The 16,511-nt window shown below is 41.1% G+C and overlaps 5 non-coding genes and 8 pseudogenes across 5 annotated transcripts; all 13 read left to right on the plus strand.

Moving 5' to 3' along the window:
- Positions 1 to 192: 192 nt before the first annotated feature.
- On the plus strand, positions 193 to 311 carry LOC136762657 (5S ribosomal RNA). The gene has a single exon (XR_010820851.1). It is a non-coding gene; the product is annotated as a 5S ribosomal RNA (ribosomal RNA).
- A 208-nt stretch (positions 312 to 519) lies between these two features.
- Positions 520 to 638, plus strand: LOC136761021 (uncharacterized; annotated as a pseudogene).
- Positions 639 to 858: 220 nt separating this feature from the next.
- On the plus strand, positions 859 to 977 carry LOC136761114 (uncharacterized; annotated as a pseudogene).
- A 209-nt stretch (positions 978 to 1,186) lies between these two features.
- LOC136760693 (uncharacterized) lies at positions 1,187 to 1,305 on the plus strand (annotated as a pseudogene).
- Positions 1,306 to 1,529: 224 nt separating this feature from the next.
- LOC136760655 (5S ribosomal RNA) lies at positions 1,530 to 1,648 on the plus strand. The gene has a single exon (XR_010820273.1). It is a non-coding gene; the product is annotated as a 5S ribosomal RNA (ribosomal RNA).
- Positions 1,649 to 1,864: 216 nt separating this feature from the next.
- Positions 1,865 to 1,983, plus strand: LOC136761065 (uncharacterized; annotated as a pseudogene).
- Positions 1,984 to 2,198: 215 nt separating this feature from the next.
- On the plus strand, positions 2,199 to 2,317 carry LOC136762491 (5S ribosomal RNA). The gene has a single exon (XR_010820689.1). It is a non-coding gene; the product is annotated as a 5S ribosomal RNA (ribosomal RNA).
- A 215-nt stretch (positions 2,318 to 2,532) lies between these two features.
- LOC136761152 (uncharacterized) lies at positions 2,533 to 2,651 on the plus strand (annotated as a pseudogene).
- A 206-nt stretch (positions 2,652 to 2,857) lies between these two features.
- Positions 2,858 to 2,976, plus strand: LOC136762226 (uncharacterized; annotated as a pseudogene).
- A 216-nt stretch (positions 2,977 to 3,192) lies between these two features.
- LOC136762505 (5S ribosomal RNA) lies at positions 3,193 to 3,311 on the plus strand. Its single transcript, XR_010820702.1, has one exon. It is a non-coding gene; the product is annotated as a 5S ribosomal RNA (ribosomal RNA).
- A 209-nt stretch (positions 3,312 to 3,520) lies between these two features.
- On the plus strand, positions 3,521 to 3,639 carry LOC136762031 (uncharacterized; annotated as a pseudogene).
- Positions 3,640 to 3,860: 221 nt separating this feature from the next.
- On the plus strand, positions 3,861 to 3,979 carry LOC136761342 (uncharacterized; annotated as a pseudogene).
- Positions 3,980 to 10,449: 6,470 nt separating this feature from the next.
- LOC136762331 (U5 spliceosomal RNA) lies at positions 10,450 to 10,564 on the plus strand. Its single transcript, XR_010820534.1, has one exon. It is a non-coding gene; the product is annotated as a U5 spliceosomal RNA (small nuclear RNA).
- The last annotated feature ends 5,947 nt before the right edge of the window (positions 10,565 to 16,511 follow it).

Below are 16,511 nucleotides of genomic sequence, written 5' to 3' on the forward strand. Positions count from 1 at the left end.
AATACTCTCTTTCTGTCTGGAGGAGATATAATTGAAGAATTGTACACGTACCCGGCTACTTTCAAAACCCATTACTGCACTGATATTTTTCCCTCCATTTTTCTTTTTCTTTTTTTTTTTTTTTTTTTTTTTGCTGGAAGTTCCGTCAATACCCGCCAGCCTTTAAGAGACATCATGCAGCCAGGCCTCTTGGCTTGCGGCCACATTGTCCTGAAAGCGCCCGATCTCGTCAGATCTCGGAAGCTAAACGGGGCAGGGCCTGATCAGTACTTGGATGGGAGACCTCCAGGAAATACCTGGTGCTGCAAGCTTTTACAACTCCTGGGTAACTTCATCGTAGCTCTTAATACTCTCTATCTGTCTGGAAGAGATATAATTGAAGTATTGTACACGTACCCAGCTACTTTCAACACCCTTTGCTGCACTGGTATTTCTCCCTCCATTTCTCTTTTTTTTTTTTGCTGGCAGTTCCGTCAATATCCGCCAGCCTTTAAGAGACATCATGCAGCCAGGATCTCGGCTTGCGGCCACACCATCCTGAACGCGCCCGATCTCGTCAGATCTCGGAAACTGAATGGGGCAGGGCCTGGTCAGTACTTGGATGGGAGACCTCCTGGAAATACCTGGTGCTGCAAGCTTTTACGTCTCCTGGGTAACTTTATCGTAGCTCTTAATTCTCTCTTTCTGTCTGGAGGAGATATAATTGAAGAATTGTACACGTACCCGGCTACTTTCAACACCCTTTGCTGCACTGATATTTTTCCCTCCCTTTTTCTATTTTTTTTTTTTTTTTTTTTTGCTGGAAGTTCCGTCAATACTTGCCAGCCTTTAAGAGACATCATGCAGCCAGGCCTCTCGGCTTGCGGCCACACCGTCCTGAACGCGCCTGATCTCATCATATCTCGGAAGCTAAACGGGGCAGGGTCTGGTCAGTACTTGGTTGGGTGACCTCCTGGAAATACCAGGTGCTGCAAGCTTTTTACGTCTCCTGGGTAACTTCATCGTAGCTCTTAATACTCTCTTTCAGTCTGGAGGAGATATTATTGAAGAATTGTACACGTACCCGGCTACTTTCAACAGCCTTTGCTGCACTGATATTTTTCCCTCCATTTTTCTTTTTTTTTTTTGCTGGAAGTTCGTCAATATCCGCCAACCTTTAAGAGACATCATGCAGCCAGGCCTCTCGGCTTGTGGCCACACCGTCCTGAATGCGCCCGATCTCGTAAGATCTCGGAAGCTAAACGGGGCAGGGCCTGGTCAGTACTTGGATGGCTGACCTCCTAGAAATACCAGGTGCTGCAAGCTTTTTACGTCTCCTGGGTAACTTCATCGTAGCTCTTAAAACTCTCTTTCTGTCTGGAGGAGACATAATTGAAGTATTGTACACGTACCCAGCTACTGTCAACACCCTTTGCTGCACTGATATTTTTCCATCCATTTTTCTTTTTTTTTTTTTTTTTTTTTTTTTTGCTGGAAGTTCCGTCAATACCCGCCAACGTTTAAGAGACATCATGCAGCCCGGCCTCTTGGCTTGCAGCCACACCATCCTGAACGCCCCCGATCTCATCAGATCTTGGAATTTAAACGGGGCAGGGCCTGGTCAGTACTTGGATGGGTGACCTCCTGGAAATGCCAGGTGCTGCAAGCTTTTTACGTCTCCTGGGAAACTTCATCGTAGCTCTTTATACTCTCTTTCTGTCTGGAGGAGATATAATTGAAGAATTGTACACGTACCCGGCTACTATCAAAACCCTTTGCTGCACTGATTTGTTTCTCTCCATTTTTCTTTTTTCTTATTTTTTTTGCTGGAAGTTCCATCAATACCCGCCAGCCTTTAAGAGACATCATGCAGCCAGGCCTCTTTGTTTGCGGCCACACCGTCCTGAACGTGCCCGATTTCGTCAGATCTCGGAAGCTGAACGGGGCAGGGCCTGATCAGTACTTGGATGGGAGACCTCCTGGAAATACCAGGTGCTGCAAGCTTCTTACGTCTCCTGGGTAACTTCATCATAGCTCTTAATACTCTCTTTCTGTCTGGAGGAGATATAATTGAAGAATTGTACACGTACCCGGCTACTTTCAACTCCCTTTGCTGCACTGAAATTTTTCACTCCATTTTTCTTATTTCTTTTTTTTTTGCTGGCAGTTCCGTCAATACCCGCCAGCCTTTAAGAGACATCATGCAGCCAGGCCTTTTGGTTTGCGGCCACACCGTCCTGAACGCGCCCAATCTCATCAGATCTCGGAAGCTAAACGGGGCAGGGCCTGGTCAGTACTTGGATGGGAGACCTCCTGGAAATACCAGGTGCTGCAAGCTTCTTACGTCTCCTGGGTAACTTCATCGTAGCTCTTAATACTCGCTTTCTGTCTGGAGGAGATATAATTGAAGTATTGTACACGTACCCAGCTACATTTAACACCCTTTGCTGCACTGATATTTTTCCCTCCATTTTTCTTATTTCTTTTTTTTTTGCTGGAACTTCCGTCAATACCCGCCAGCCTTTTAGAGACATCATGCAGCCAGGCCTCTAGGTTTGCGGCCACACCGTCCTGAACGCGCCCGATCTCATCAGATCTCGGAAGCTAAACGGGGCAAGACCTGGTCAGTACTTGGATGGGAGACCTTCTGGAAAAACTAGGTACTGCAAACTTTTTACGTCTCCTGGGTAACTTCATCGTAGCTCTTAATACTCTCTTTCTGTCAGGAGAAGATACAATTGAAGAAATGTACACGTACCCGGCTACTTTCAACACCATTTGCTGCACTGGTATTTTTCCCTCCATTTTTCTTTTTTTTGCTGGAAGTTCCGTCAATACCCGCCAGCCATTAAGAGACATCATGCAGCCAGGCTTTTTGGCTTGCGGCCACACCGTCCTGAACGCGCCCGATCTTGTCAGATCTAGGAAGCAAAACGTGGCAGGACCTGGTCAGTATTTGGATTGGTGACCTCCTGGAAAAACTAGGTACTGCAAACTTTTTACGTCTCCTGGGTAACTTCATCGTAGCTCTTAATACTCTCTTTCTGTCAGGAGAAGATACAATTGAAGAAATGTACACGTACCCGGCAACTTTCAACACCCTTTGCTGCACTGATATTTTTCCCTCCATTTTTCTTTTTTCTTTTTTTTTTTGCTGGAAGGTCCGTCAAAACCCGCCCGCCTTTAAGAGACATCATGCTGCCAGGCGTCTCGGCTTGCGGCCATGCCGTCCTGAACGCGACCGATCTCATCAGATCTCGGAAGCTATACAGGGCAGGGCCTGGTCAGTACTTGGATGGGTGACCTCCTGGAAATACCAGGTGCTGCAAGCTTTATACGTCTCCTGGGTAACATCATCGTAGATCTTAATACTCTCTTTCTGTCTGGAGGAGATATAATTGAAGAAATGTACACGTACCCGGCTACTTTCAACACCCTTTGCTGAACTGATATTTTTCCCTCCATTTTTCTTTTTTTATTTGCTGGAAGTTCCGTCAACACCCGTCAGCCTTTAAGAGACATCATGCAGCCAGGCCTCTCGGCTTGCGGCTACACCGTCCTGGACGCACCCCGTCTCGTCAGATCTCGGAAGCTAAACGCGGCATGGCCTGGTCAGTACTTGGATGGGAGATCTCCTAGAAATACCAGGTGCTGCAAGCTTTTTACGTCTCCTGGGTAACTTCATCGTAGCTCTTAATACTCTCTTTCTGTCTGGAGGAGATATAATTGAAGAATTGTACACGTTCCCGGCTACTTTCAACACCCTTTCCTGCACTGTTATTTTTCCCTCCATTTTTTTATTTATTTATTTTTTATTTTTTGCTGGAAATTCCGTCAACACCCGTCAGCCTTTAAGAGACATCATTCAGCCAGGCATTTCGGCTTGCGGCCACACCGTCCTGAACGTGCCCGGTCTCGTCAGACCTTGGAAACTAAACGGGCCAGGGCCTGGTTAGTACTTGGATGGGTGACCTCCAGGAAATACCAGGTGATGCAAGCTTTTTACGTCTCCTGGGTATCTTCATCGTAGCTCTTAATACCCTTTATCTGTCTGGAGGAGATATAATTGAAGTATTGTACACTTTGTCTTAGGGACAGTCTGGCTAGCAGTGACTGAGTGGTTGACAGACGACAAGCAACGGAATGTACGTGCTCTGTGATGTCATAGCAGTCAGCTGAGAGAGGCTCGTGATGTCATCGCTGAGCTGTCTGTCTGTCTGTCTGTCTCTCTCTCTCTCTTTCTCTCTCTCTCTCTCTCTCTCTCTTCCTCTCAATTCAATTCATTTGTATTGTCAAAGCAATTGGACATACATACATATATATATATATATACATACATACATACATCCATACATGCTAGAAAGTCATTACTATGTTATCTTAAAGGCTAACTAAGCAGAACATATATCATTATAGAACAGAGTTCATAGGTCAACACATGGTTTTAGGGAACAGGCACGTAGGTCATACCGTTTGACAATGTCTCCAAGGTTCTCATCGTAAATAACAAACAGAAATCAAACTATCTTCTGGGCTGACCTTCTAGCTTGACCGTATCTTTCTTAAGTATACAAGAGAGAAAAACAGGTGTAAGAAAATAATTTCTAATTTTCCTTCTACACATATATACATACATACATACATATGTAGCGTTATGTTGGGTGTATTTGGATAAGAGCATTTGGGCTCTGAGCTGAAGCACTGATCTAAAGAAGACCTCTCCCCCCCCAAAGTTATCAGATTTCCTTAGCTCATCAGCTTGGAACTGGTTTGCATCAAAGTGACAGTTTTGGGGAGGATGGCACCGAGAAGAGGCCAAATAGTTTGGAATTCTGCTATGAGATGTCTGGAGAAAGGGGCCTGTAGGTGATAAAAACTCTTTGAAGTGGATGAGAGCCGAAATCCCGACATAGAGCTACGAACCCAGGCCAACCGGCATTTCCAAAAGATGGCATGGATTGACATCAGTCATAAATAAAGCCTCCCTCCAATAGGACACTGGGGGCTGAAACCGAAATCCAATCTCAAGAACTCAGGGACCAATCACCTACTGATCTGACAGACTATAAGGAACAGCGGACAGTCTTTCTCTCTCTCTCTCTCTCACCTGAACCAGAAACTCGCTGCCACAGCTCAACCTGTAGCTCTGTTGCCAGAACCGGAATCAGAAACCAACCAAGTCTTTGCCGGCAACAGAAGAGTTAAACTATGAGAAGGAGATTGAGCGAAGAATTATTTTAAAGGACTTTATTAAATAAATAACTTCACAGACCCACCTGATCAGTGGAGTTTTACAGCTGGACAATTGACTAAGTCGACTGAATACGAAAGTGTCAGTCACTTAAATAGCTATTTGAGTCTTAAGAAACTTGACCCTTGGAACAAACAGGGCCCTGCTTTCCTCAAAGACTTCGTCTTCAAGTAACTACGGTGGAACCATGCTTACAAAGAAGATTTTGTGCACAACCTTGGAGCCTTCAAACCAATGGAAAATCTGTTTGGAAACGACTCTACATTCCCGAAACCCCAACTTCCAGGTGCATCGACTGAGTGGAAGTTCTTGGACAAAGCCGAACCGGACTGCCTTTGTTCCAAACCACACGGACCTCGTGCCGTGTGCTGTTATCTGAGCCCGAAGCCAGAGAGGCCTCTCTGCGACGAAGTTCAGATAAGTTTAACAGTTTGGAGTTTGTGATTCATGACATTTGAGAAATCAATTAGAAATGTTAATCTGTGATTCATAACTCTAGAATGTGTAATATCATTTAGTTTTCTTAAATATAAATGTGAGTTGCATTAAACTGTTTTGTTGATAATTTTAGAAATAAAATCTGTCAACGCCGAGAAATATCTTCTCATTCCTGTTTAACTGTTTAGTCTGAAATTGACACAAGTTAATAGACATTAGATTATTGGTGGCCCTGCCTATCCTTAATCATTGAATAATAATCAGTTAAGGGAAATTGTGGTAACAAATAGGATCTTTCTCGGCACCTAAACGTAAATGAGACTGATATATATATAACGAGAAGTTACCTGACATAAATACTAACCTGCGTAGTTATTTAATGTCTGACTAATAATACTAACGAGAGACTCACCTTCGTCTTACTAACCGGTATTGTAGTCAATGTGTTTATAACCTTTTTTGTTTAACGATTTGTTAAACGGAATGTACGTGCTCTGTGATGTCATAGCAGTAAGCTGAGAGAGGCTCGTCATGTCATCGCTGAGCTGGCTGGCTGGCTCTCTGTGTGTGTGTGTGTGTGTCTCTCTCTGTCTGTCTGTCTGTCTGTCTCTCTCTCTCTCTCTTACTCTCTCTCTCTCCCTCTCAATTCAATTCATTTGTATTGTCAAAGCAATTGGACATGCATACATACATACATACATATATATGGAAAATAAACAATATGTGTACATCTCTTTCTGCATTAGTGGTGCCCTCACAGATGTGCAAGTTACATGACAGACAGACAGACAGACACACACACACTTTCACACACAGACAGACAGACACAGACACACACAGAAACACACACACATACTTTGACAGACAGACAGACAGACACACGCATATTATGGGTCTTTGTTGGGTAGTGAAATGGGTAGCATCAGTCGCAGTGTGGGTAAAGTCAGGGAGCCAATCATAGTCCCCGTTATTTGCATATCGTGGCGCAAAGCATTCTGGGAAAAGCAACTAAACACGTTTAGTCATGTATTTGTCCATAGTTTACACATGAGATGAAAGAGACAGTATGACGTATTGAGCACCTGGGATTCCTCATGTGAATGTGAGGGGCAGAGGAACCGGATCCCAAGTGTGCGTCCCAGGTGCTATAGGTTTCAAAGCATGCAGGGGAATAGGCACCCCACCCTGACACATAAAGAAGACTGGATAGGGAGATATAAATAGCAATGGGGAGACTCTTGTACTTGGTGTGGCTCTATCCATATAGTGGGGCCAGCAGGTGCAGCAATAGAAGCTCAGCCTGGGGAGACTGGATTTAGCATTTCCTCTCCATTTTGATAACTATCCATAATCATTTCTGCAAAATACTTCTATGATACCTATGTATGTTTTTTACTTGTACTATATTATACTATCAAGTATCAGTGTACACATACAATGTGACCTGTTACATTAATACAGAGGCCACGGAAGGCCAGATCACTAATAGCCACTGTCCCCTGATATTACACTTTTTTACAATCACTTTGGCACTCATTTCAGAACCTTGATGTCATTTTTCAAAACTCTAGACACTAAACTCACACCCGATGATCAAAATGCACATTTTTCAAAACTCTAACACTTTTTTACAATTGCTTGGATACAATACACATCAACCTCAGATCATTTGTTCATTGAACTAAAATGACACAACTTAACATCAAAGTATTACCATTTCAAAATGCAATTCACACATTACATCTGAGATCACTGTCTATTCATTTCATTACAAAGATCTAACTATCAATTGATACAGCTGCTCAAAATGATAAGTGACTGTTGCATTACTCTTAATGCATAATTTTATGGAAACTGACAAACAATATTCCATGTTTCGATCATGAAAGTTTCAGGATAATGAGATCCATTGACATCAATAAACGAGGAGCATGAACCAGTTGGACTACATTATCTATGGATGTAATATTTCATCATCATTCATCATCATGTAGCACTTTTCCACACCATGTTTGCAGTGTGGAAGGAAAGTTAGAAATTCTTTCTCTAATACCTGTTTTTCTCTCTTGTATACTTAAGAAAGATAAGGTCAAGCTAGAAGGTCAGGCCAGAAGGTAGTTTGATTTCTGTTTGTTATTTACGATGAGAATCTTGGAGACAATGTCAAACAGTATGATTGAAGTGCCTGCTCCCTAATCCATGTGTTGATCTATGAACTCTGTCCTATAATGATATAAATTCTGCTTAGCTAACTTTTAAGATAACATAGTAATGACTTTCTGATTATAACCAGCTCTTTGATTTTTGTGTATAAAAGCTCTGACTGTTAAAATGAAGGCAGAGCGACTTTGGGATCTACTTGAGTCACTGTTCCTCTCCACGCTGCGTGTATTAAAGGCATTGCAACTAACGCTCCAACCTGGTTGAAGATGATTGTTCTTCCACATCAGATTTGACATTACTGTATGTATGCAGGCCCTTGTAATTGCTTTTCCAATACTGCCAACTGGTTATTGATGATTGATTTCACATTGTGGTACGAGTATCGAGTGAAATGAGTGCTATCCACCCCAGCAACACAGTGATAACATGGAGCCGGCAAGTCATCCAGGTCACAATAGAGGTCAAGCAGTGGGAGGAGGAAGACGTGGTGGTCAAAGGAATGGAAGGGGACATGCACCCCTTCTGAGAGGTGGTCGTGGGCCTCGTCATAGAGGAGGGCTTAGGCCTCACCAGAGAGGCAGCCATGGGCCTCATTTGAGAGGTGTTGGGGGAACGTGGTAGAGGACAAGGCCACGGACCAGACAGCGGCAGCAACAGCAAATAGTGTCCAGTGAAATCCGAGAAATAGTTGTAGAGCATGTTGTAAATCATGGCATGACCATGACTGAGGCAGCTACAATGATTCAATCAAACCTCAGAATCAACTCAGGATCAACTGTGGCCTCAATCATCAGAAATTTCCGTACTGAGAAGCGGCAAGTCTTCAGCATGCACTAAACATTAGGCTACTCTCAATTGTCAAATGACTGTATACTGCATACCAATGTGTAGCACAGAGTATAGTGTGCCTTTTGAAAGAAATGCAGACAGAGTGAAGCAGCTGATGACTGAGTATGTTCAGGTATGTTCAGTTTCAAGATGCCTCTTGTGAAAAATGGTTGTGAGAACCTGAACCTGAACACAGGGCTGATGGAAATTCAGAAGTACAGTAATCAATCCTTTGTTTTACACTAAGCCAGGTGAGGAACACTGCAGTTGACATTTTACTGTAGTTTTGTTCTTTTTTGTAGCTAATTATTGTTGCATGGCTTCAAAGAAACCTATGGTGTGATTTGATTGTATTGCATCAATACATTTCAGATTTTGTTCAATGATTCCACTGTGTCTGTAGTATTCTCTCTACTAGTCCTTTTACAGTGATGTATTTATGTGTAGTACCATAATGAAACATGTATCACATATTTTGTACTACAATATTTAATGATTGTACGAACAACTACACAGTGAAACTATCGGTATCTTCTGTGTGGGTGATCTAAATAAATGTTACTATGGTATTTCATGATAAATGAATTATTTGAACCAACAAGTCTGCAAGTGCAAGGTTTCTTTAAAGATATGAATGCACAATGCAATGTTTTGAACATTGGACAGCCTGTGTTACAAGTGATGACCGTTTTGAGTTTTGTGTCTAGAGTTTTGAAAAATGACATCAAGGTTCTGAAATTAGTGACAAAGTGATTGTAAAAAACTGTATATTCATCCTATTTAATGTGCTCTTTTAAAATGTACTTTTCTTTTTTATGTTGCCATTTCTGTTCTACCAATGTTTCAGTTGTTAGCCAAAGATTGACAGAGTACATCTCATACACACAGGCCAGACAGCAAGGATTTCTTTTTGAAATTCAATTACAAATGCTGCATGAACTCATCAATACGATTAGAGCTCCTGAAAGCAATATAACTAACTCACTCTACAGCATCTCATTAGCAGTGAAAAGAAACCAAGAAAGTTGGGACAGTCGACTGTTTACCACTATGTAACATCACCTTTTCTTTTAATAACACTTATTAAGCACTTGGGCACTGAAGACACCACTTGGTTAAGTTTAGCAAGTGGGATTTCCCCCCATTCATCCATTATGCATTTCCTCAGCTGCGCAACTGCACAGGGCCTTCGTTGTCTTAATTTGCACTTCATAGTGCGCCACACATTCTCAATTCGGAGACAGGTCAGGACTGCAGGCAGGCCATGCTAGCACCCGCACTCTCTGCCTACGCAACCATGCGCTTGTAATCTGGGCAGAATGTGGTTTGGCGTTATCCTGCTGAAAAATGCAGGGATGTCCCTGGAAAAGACGATGTCTGGATGGCAGCATATGTTGCTCCAAAATGTGTACATCTCTTTCTGCAAAAATGGTGCCCTCACAGATGTGCGAGTTACATGACAGACAGACACTCATACACACTGTCACACCCACACACACACACACACTTTCACAGACAGACACACGCACACACACTCACTTTCACACAGAGACAGACACACAAACACAGAGACAGACACACACACACTCACTTTCACACAGAGACACACAAACACATACACTTTCACACAGACACACACACACATACATACATACATACATACATATATAAGGAAAAGAAACAATACATTTAAAAATCACAAAAAGATGTAATAAAGTACAGAAAATCTAAATGTAATAAAATGTGATCTTTAATACACACAAATATGTATGGCTGGTCGGATGCGTCTTGGACTCGGGTTCCTCTTCATTACGTATAATGCTTTTGCCTTTTGCTATAGCTTTCCGTGGAGGGGATCGTGGGTGAGTTTGTACCATTCTTGGGGGGCTCTGCCTTGTTGGGGCGGAGCTGTGATCCAGGTGAACAGCAGATCGGACATAGGTGGGCATGTGGGCGGAGGAGGAAGGCCGGTCAAGCAAATAAGCTTGCTAAGGTACGCAGCAGCAGCAAGCAGCCCCACCATCCAGTCAGCCAGCCAGTCTGGCTGGCAGTGACTGAGTGGTTGACAGACGGCAAGCAACGGAATGTACGTGCTCTGTGATGTCATAGGAGTCACCTGAGAGAGATGTTTGTGATGTCATCGCTGAGCTGGCTGGCTCTGTGTGTCTTGCTGGCTGTGTGTGTGTGTGTGAGAGAGAGAGAGACTTTTTGACTTTTATCAGACTTCATTGCCTGTTTGCAACACGCAATAATTCATACAAAAGAAAATAAATAAATAAAAAATAGTGTTCCCCTTTGTTTGTCTCCCCCCAACAAGCATTAACTCCGCCACTGATCTGTACACTTTTAAAGAAAGCAACCCAATACACACAACAAAACAACCATCAAATACTAAACCCTATAAATGAATTACATAATAAAAACCAACTCCCCGTCATACAATTCACAAAGGGCATCATTAATACACCAGACCTGTTCAAAACTCTCCAAATCATTCATCAGCCTGTAATAGTTAAACTCTAGTCTGACTCTGCACTTGACCAGCATGGCAAACACTCTCACTGCATCCTCACTGCCCTCCCCACACACTCTGTTCTTCCTAGTCTTATAGACGGCCATTTTAGCCTGGCCCAGCAAGAAGTTTACCAGCTGGTCCACATGTTTGGTCTTTCTGGTGTATCGCGCCCCTAAAATAAAAACCTTTGTGTTAAAAATCAGGTTAAGATCAGTAAAAAGACGAGTTAAAAGACTAAAAATGGGTGACAACCGAGAGCAAGTGCTGAAACAGTGAAACACGGTCTCTCTCTGAGCACAGAATGGGCAGGCGTCGGACACAGCAGGGTTAAGAACAGTAATAAAAGAATTGACAGCAATAATGGTGTGTAACACCCTCCACTGCAGATTGCCAGCTCTCTTATTGAGGGGGGCTTGTACAGGCTTCTCCAGGCGGGCGCAGTGTCTTCCCCCAGCCCCAGCCTGTAAAGTAATTTTAGGAATCACAAAGAAACAGTTGAAAGTGCTAAATAAGTATTTTGATGCACCATATTAATTTAGGAAATTTACATGTTGTTTTTCATCAGCTTCTGTATCTGATGGCTCCACATCACTGGCTGGATTGACAGCAACGACACTCTAAAAAAAGAAGTGTTAAGTTTGAGCATTCAGGACTTGTTTTGAAGATCCTGAATATCACTGGTCCACAATTTATCTGTGAAACTATGGGTTAATCTCCATATACAAAATACTTTTCACACACACTTTAAATTTACAACTAAATTTACATGTTGATGTCTTTCGTCAGCTTCTGTATTTGATGGCTCAATATAACTGGTTGCATTAACAGCAACGGCACACTACAAGAAAATAACATTATATTTAAACATTCAGGACTGGTTTAGCATCACCTCGAATATCCCTAGCCCTTGAGGTCGATTGTTATTGTGGTCTTCAAGACCAGTGCTTCTCAACCTTAGTCCTGGAGGAGGCCCACTGTCTGCTGATTTTCATTACAACAACATTGTAGGTTATATCAGTGACTGTACCCCTATGCCTGCTGTTTTTTTTCCAGTTGAGCTCTTAATTACCTAATTGGCTTAACTGAAGCCATTTAACCCTTTTCCCAGGTCTTTGGTTGTTGATGAGTTACAAAGAGCTGGATTGTGGCCCGCCATGACTGGAAGTGAAGAACACTCACTCTAGGCCTTTAACTTAATGTTCATATGTAGGGGCCTATCCATCTGATTTGTTTTTGCACATTTATTAACAGAAAAATTGATGGTATGTGAAATCATCTGAGCTGAAAAACATAATGTTCCACCAATAATAAAATAAATGTATTAATTAAAATTATAGAGATAATAGAATGTTCACAGATTATTAGTTCAGAAAATAAAATATTTTTTTATATCTTAAATAGAATTAACACTCAAATCAGTTGTAGGGTAAACAAGGTCTATTTTTTGGATTGATTTTATAATTATACATGTATGGCTGCATGAAGCTTACCTGAGAATCTGATATTTTAGTAACTTTGTTGCTTCTTGTTGGGTAGTCCACGTTTGCCGCCGTTCTTTTTCTGTAAATGTAAATCAAAAGGCAATAATTACATACTGTAATTAAAATACAAAAAGTATAAACATTGTATTATTATTTTTGTATCCTGTTTCTCCATCTCGATGCTGTTCTTTTTGGAATTGCATATCTAGGTTTACTTAAATACTGTTTATAAGATTGTAAACTCATCATCCAAATTTCTTCATTTGCCAAACTTTATGTAGTGCGCTTGCAGTTTCAGAAGAAGAAAAAAAACTGTAACAGATGGGATATGTAGTACTTTATACTCGAGTGGTCTATGCGATTACACCCTGTTGGTGTTATTAAGAACGCCAAGTACCAGAATGCAGAGTGGGACTGTTTTTTGTGCCGTGACTTGTCGGGGGAAAAACGGACGAGAAGGTGAAGGTAGTATGGCGGTGATGCACGCGTTGGTGAAGTGGGAAAGCGGGGTCGACAAAGACTCTTACAGCGTGATTCCCACTGCTTGCTTTCGCAATTTTGATTTATTCAGCATTGCTGATGATGACGAAGAGACGACTCGAAACTTCAGAGCAGAGTGGAGAGACACGAACAAACCTCCAAAAGGTGGATGGCCTGTCCATGAAGCGCAGATCATTATGACTGGTAACAATGTTTATTTAAAAAAAAAAAACATTAAAGTCTTTACATGCTATTTGATATATACAATCACAGTATATTTGAAATGAATGTTTAAGTTATTAATGTGTTGTACGTCTAACATACTCTTATAACATGGTAGGTGGTGGTGAGGGCGCTAAAAACTCGTCATACTTGACTGGCATTTGTAAGAACGATTTATTGTGTGTTGTGCTTTACAATAAAATCCCCCAAATCACAAAATAAATTAAACCAGATATAATTTAACTTCAGTTTTGATTCAGTGTTGGCTGTTCATCTTAATTTGTATGGTCAAAGCACAGTATTTTTATGACAAATAAATATAATCCCCAAATATCTGTGGACATAATGCAGGGTTTTATTTATTTTATTTTTATTTTAGGAAAAGAAGGCGAACTAAGAAGAAAACTTAATGACCTAACAAAAATGCCCTGTCCTAAAATGAAGAGAGTACCTAAACCAAACAAAAAACTTCAAATTTCAGATGATAGTGACCTTGATGAACCACAGTTACCGGTGAGATAATTACTGCAAATATTAAATAAATGTATTGCAGGATTGTTTTTTTTTAATCATATTCATATATATATATATATATATATATATATTTTCATTTTAAACTCTTTTCCTCTCTGAATACAGCACAAAATAAGAAAGAAAACCGATGGAGCTTCAAGAATTAGATCCCGTCATATTCTACAGACATTTAAAGAGTCCAGTGAAGTTGAGCTACAGCAAAACGTTAAGCAGCTCGAAAAGGAAAACACAAGACTTAAAAATGAAAACCAATGTCTTCGAAACCGTATGGTTGATGGTAAGTTTTTTTATTTATAGCAAATAATTCCTTACCTTGATAAATGTTATTCTTCAGTAATTTAGATTCCAGAGTAATGTATTATAGTTGATCATACTGAAGTAATCTAGAACCACAATACAGACTCTTAATGTGCACTGTCTAATAGTTTAATAATACTGATTATTAAATAAAGTTTTTCAACATAACTTCATAATCCTACATTAATGACTATATGCATTACATTAGACCTGGAAATTCTTGTATTTTATCTTTTTTATTTTTTTCGTAGCTAATGTTAATGACCCACAAAAAGGTCAGTTTGCCAATAACATAGAGCAAGTCTCTCAAGTATAATTGCAGGCATTGATGGTTTTGTTTTCACTTTGCATTAAATATATTACTAGAAATGATTATCATTTAATACTAAGGTTTTTTTCTCCAGAGATTCCAGACCTTTTGGACAATCTGAAAAAAATTGTAACAAAAGCCACATTTATCAGCAATAAAGACAAAAGTGTGTCACCATCAAGTGGTTCTGACAGCCCCACAGCAAATTGTTCTGAATCTGACAAAGAATCACCAAAACAGGTATAACACTCTTGGTCTACAATATTACAAAGACAAGGTAAAAATATATATATTGAAAACAAATATTGGTTGTAAACAATCTAATGATGCTACATTATCAGTTATATTCATAGTTATAGTTGATAATAAGAATGTAATTGAATTATGGGTGTCACAGATTCACTGACTTTATTATGTCTGTAAATTAATAAACTTAGAATTGAGACATACTGTGGTCTTTAATAACACATTTCTGTAACAAAATCACAGCCTTACTGATAATGTATTCCACTTAACATAATATAAGAATAGTTTGGGGATAAACTTGTTTTTTATTTACCATTGTCTTTTAGGTGGAAAAGTTCCCATGCACTGGAGTTTACATTGACAAACTGTCCTGGATCCTTGCAGAGAGGTGCAGCACGAATACGTCATATGCAAGAACCCTGACGGTTGCTGTCTTTGACTTTCCAACATTACTAAAGAGCAATCTTCGTGGTGGTGGCAGCAAGAGAGATCCAACTTCGGAGACATTAAGATCCTCATTGATGTTATTGAGGATCATATACAGCTGCCTTCGGAAGGACACGACGTGTTTCAGTTGCGGGGCTTTGCAGCCCAGCGGGACCCTCTTAATGCCGGACATCAGCTGCCCGAGCCGGTGCGGATGAACGGAGGGACGTTAGACAGCGTTACCTTCCGGGCAGGAGCAGCGAGCGGCAACACCGGGGTGAAAGTGTCGTCTAACACTGTGCCATTAGCCACTAGCTGATTGAGCAGATCAGTGGTTTTTAAGAAGATAACAATGGCAGCAGACTTGATATTTTCACACCCTGCTACCTCCCCAACCGCTAACACACACTGCTCTAGGGGGCAGAACTGCACCGGAGCGATCTTGACTCCATGGCGTCGGGTCAGTTTTTCAAAAGACGCATTCAGGGGGTCCGACCCCCCGACCCGGGAAGAACTACCGGTACTCCCCACTCCCCTCCCCTGTTCCCCCACAATAAGAAAAGCACTGAAAACAGAAGACAAAATAAACAAACTGAAAAAAGTAAAGCAACAAAAAAACGCAGCCAAAGGACAGAGCTCTCAGCAGCACTCCCGCTCACTGCAGACCCCTCCCACACACTCCCAGCTGAGAGAGAGAGAGAGAGAGAGAGAGAGAGAGTGTTAGTGTCTGTCTGTCTCTCTCTCTCTCTCTCTGTAGATGCATCATAGGGAACATATGTAACAATCTCTCTTTTTGTTTACCAAAAATGAGAATGAACGTATTTCAAGTGGGTGTTGCCTTGGTTGGAAACGTTTTAAGATTATTTATGAAGTGTAAAGTGGATTTGTCTCAGTTCTCCGTAGTTTTCAATGTATGTGCCATTCAGTAGCGTTCATGTTACAGATGTGCCCTATGCAGTGGTAGGGTCAATAAAATGTCAGTAAAACTTTATTTTAGCAATTATGGAGGGGAAGAACTGCAAATAGCGGGTCCCCACTAATTATCTAACTTACCAACAACGTTTCAAATTAGGTCTTGCGAAGCTGCCAAATAATGCTGTATAATCGTATGTGTCTTCATACACCGGCTGCTATAGTCTGATAGCTTTGATTATATATACATATTTTCTCGTGAACCACAAATGCTATTTGCTTGATTTTTACAGAGTATGTTATAAATACCATTGTTATGAAGCCTGACAAATTGTATGCTGTAATTATGAATATTTTCAAATCATTTGTTTGTTTTTCCTAACATGTTACAAATGTTCCCTATGTGAAAGATGCATTATATCTTAATAA

The sequence above is a fragment of the Amia ocellicauda genome, chromosome 10 (genome assembly GCF_036373705.1).
Source record: "Amia ocellicauda isolate fAmiCal2 chromosome 10, fAmiCal2.hap1, whole genome shotgun sequence".
In the NCBI taxonomy this organism is placed as follows: domain Eukaryota; kingdom Metazoa; phylum Chordata; class Actinopteri; order Amiiformes; family Amiidae; genus Amia; species Amia ocellicauda.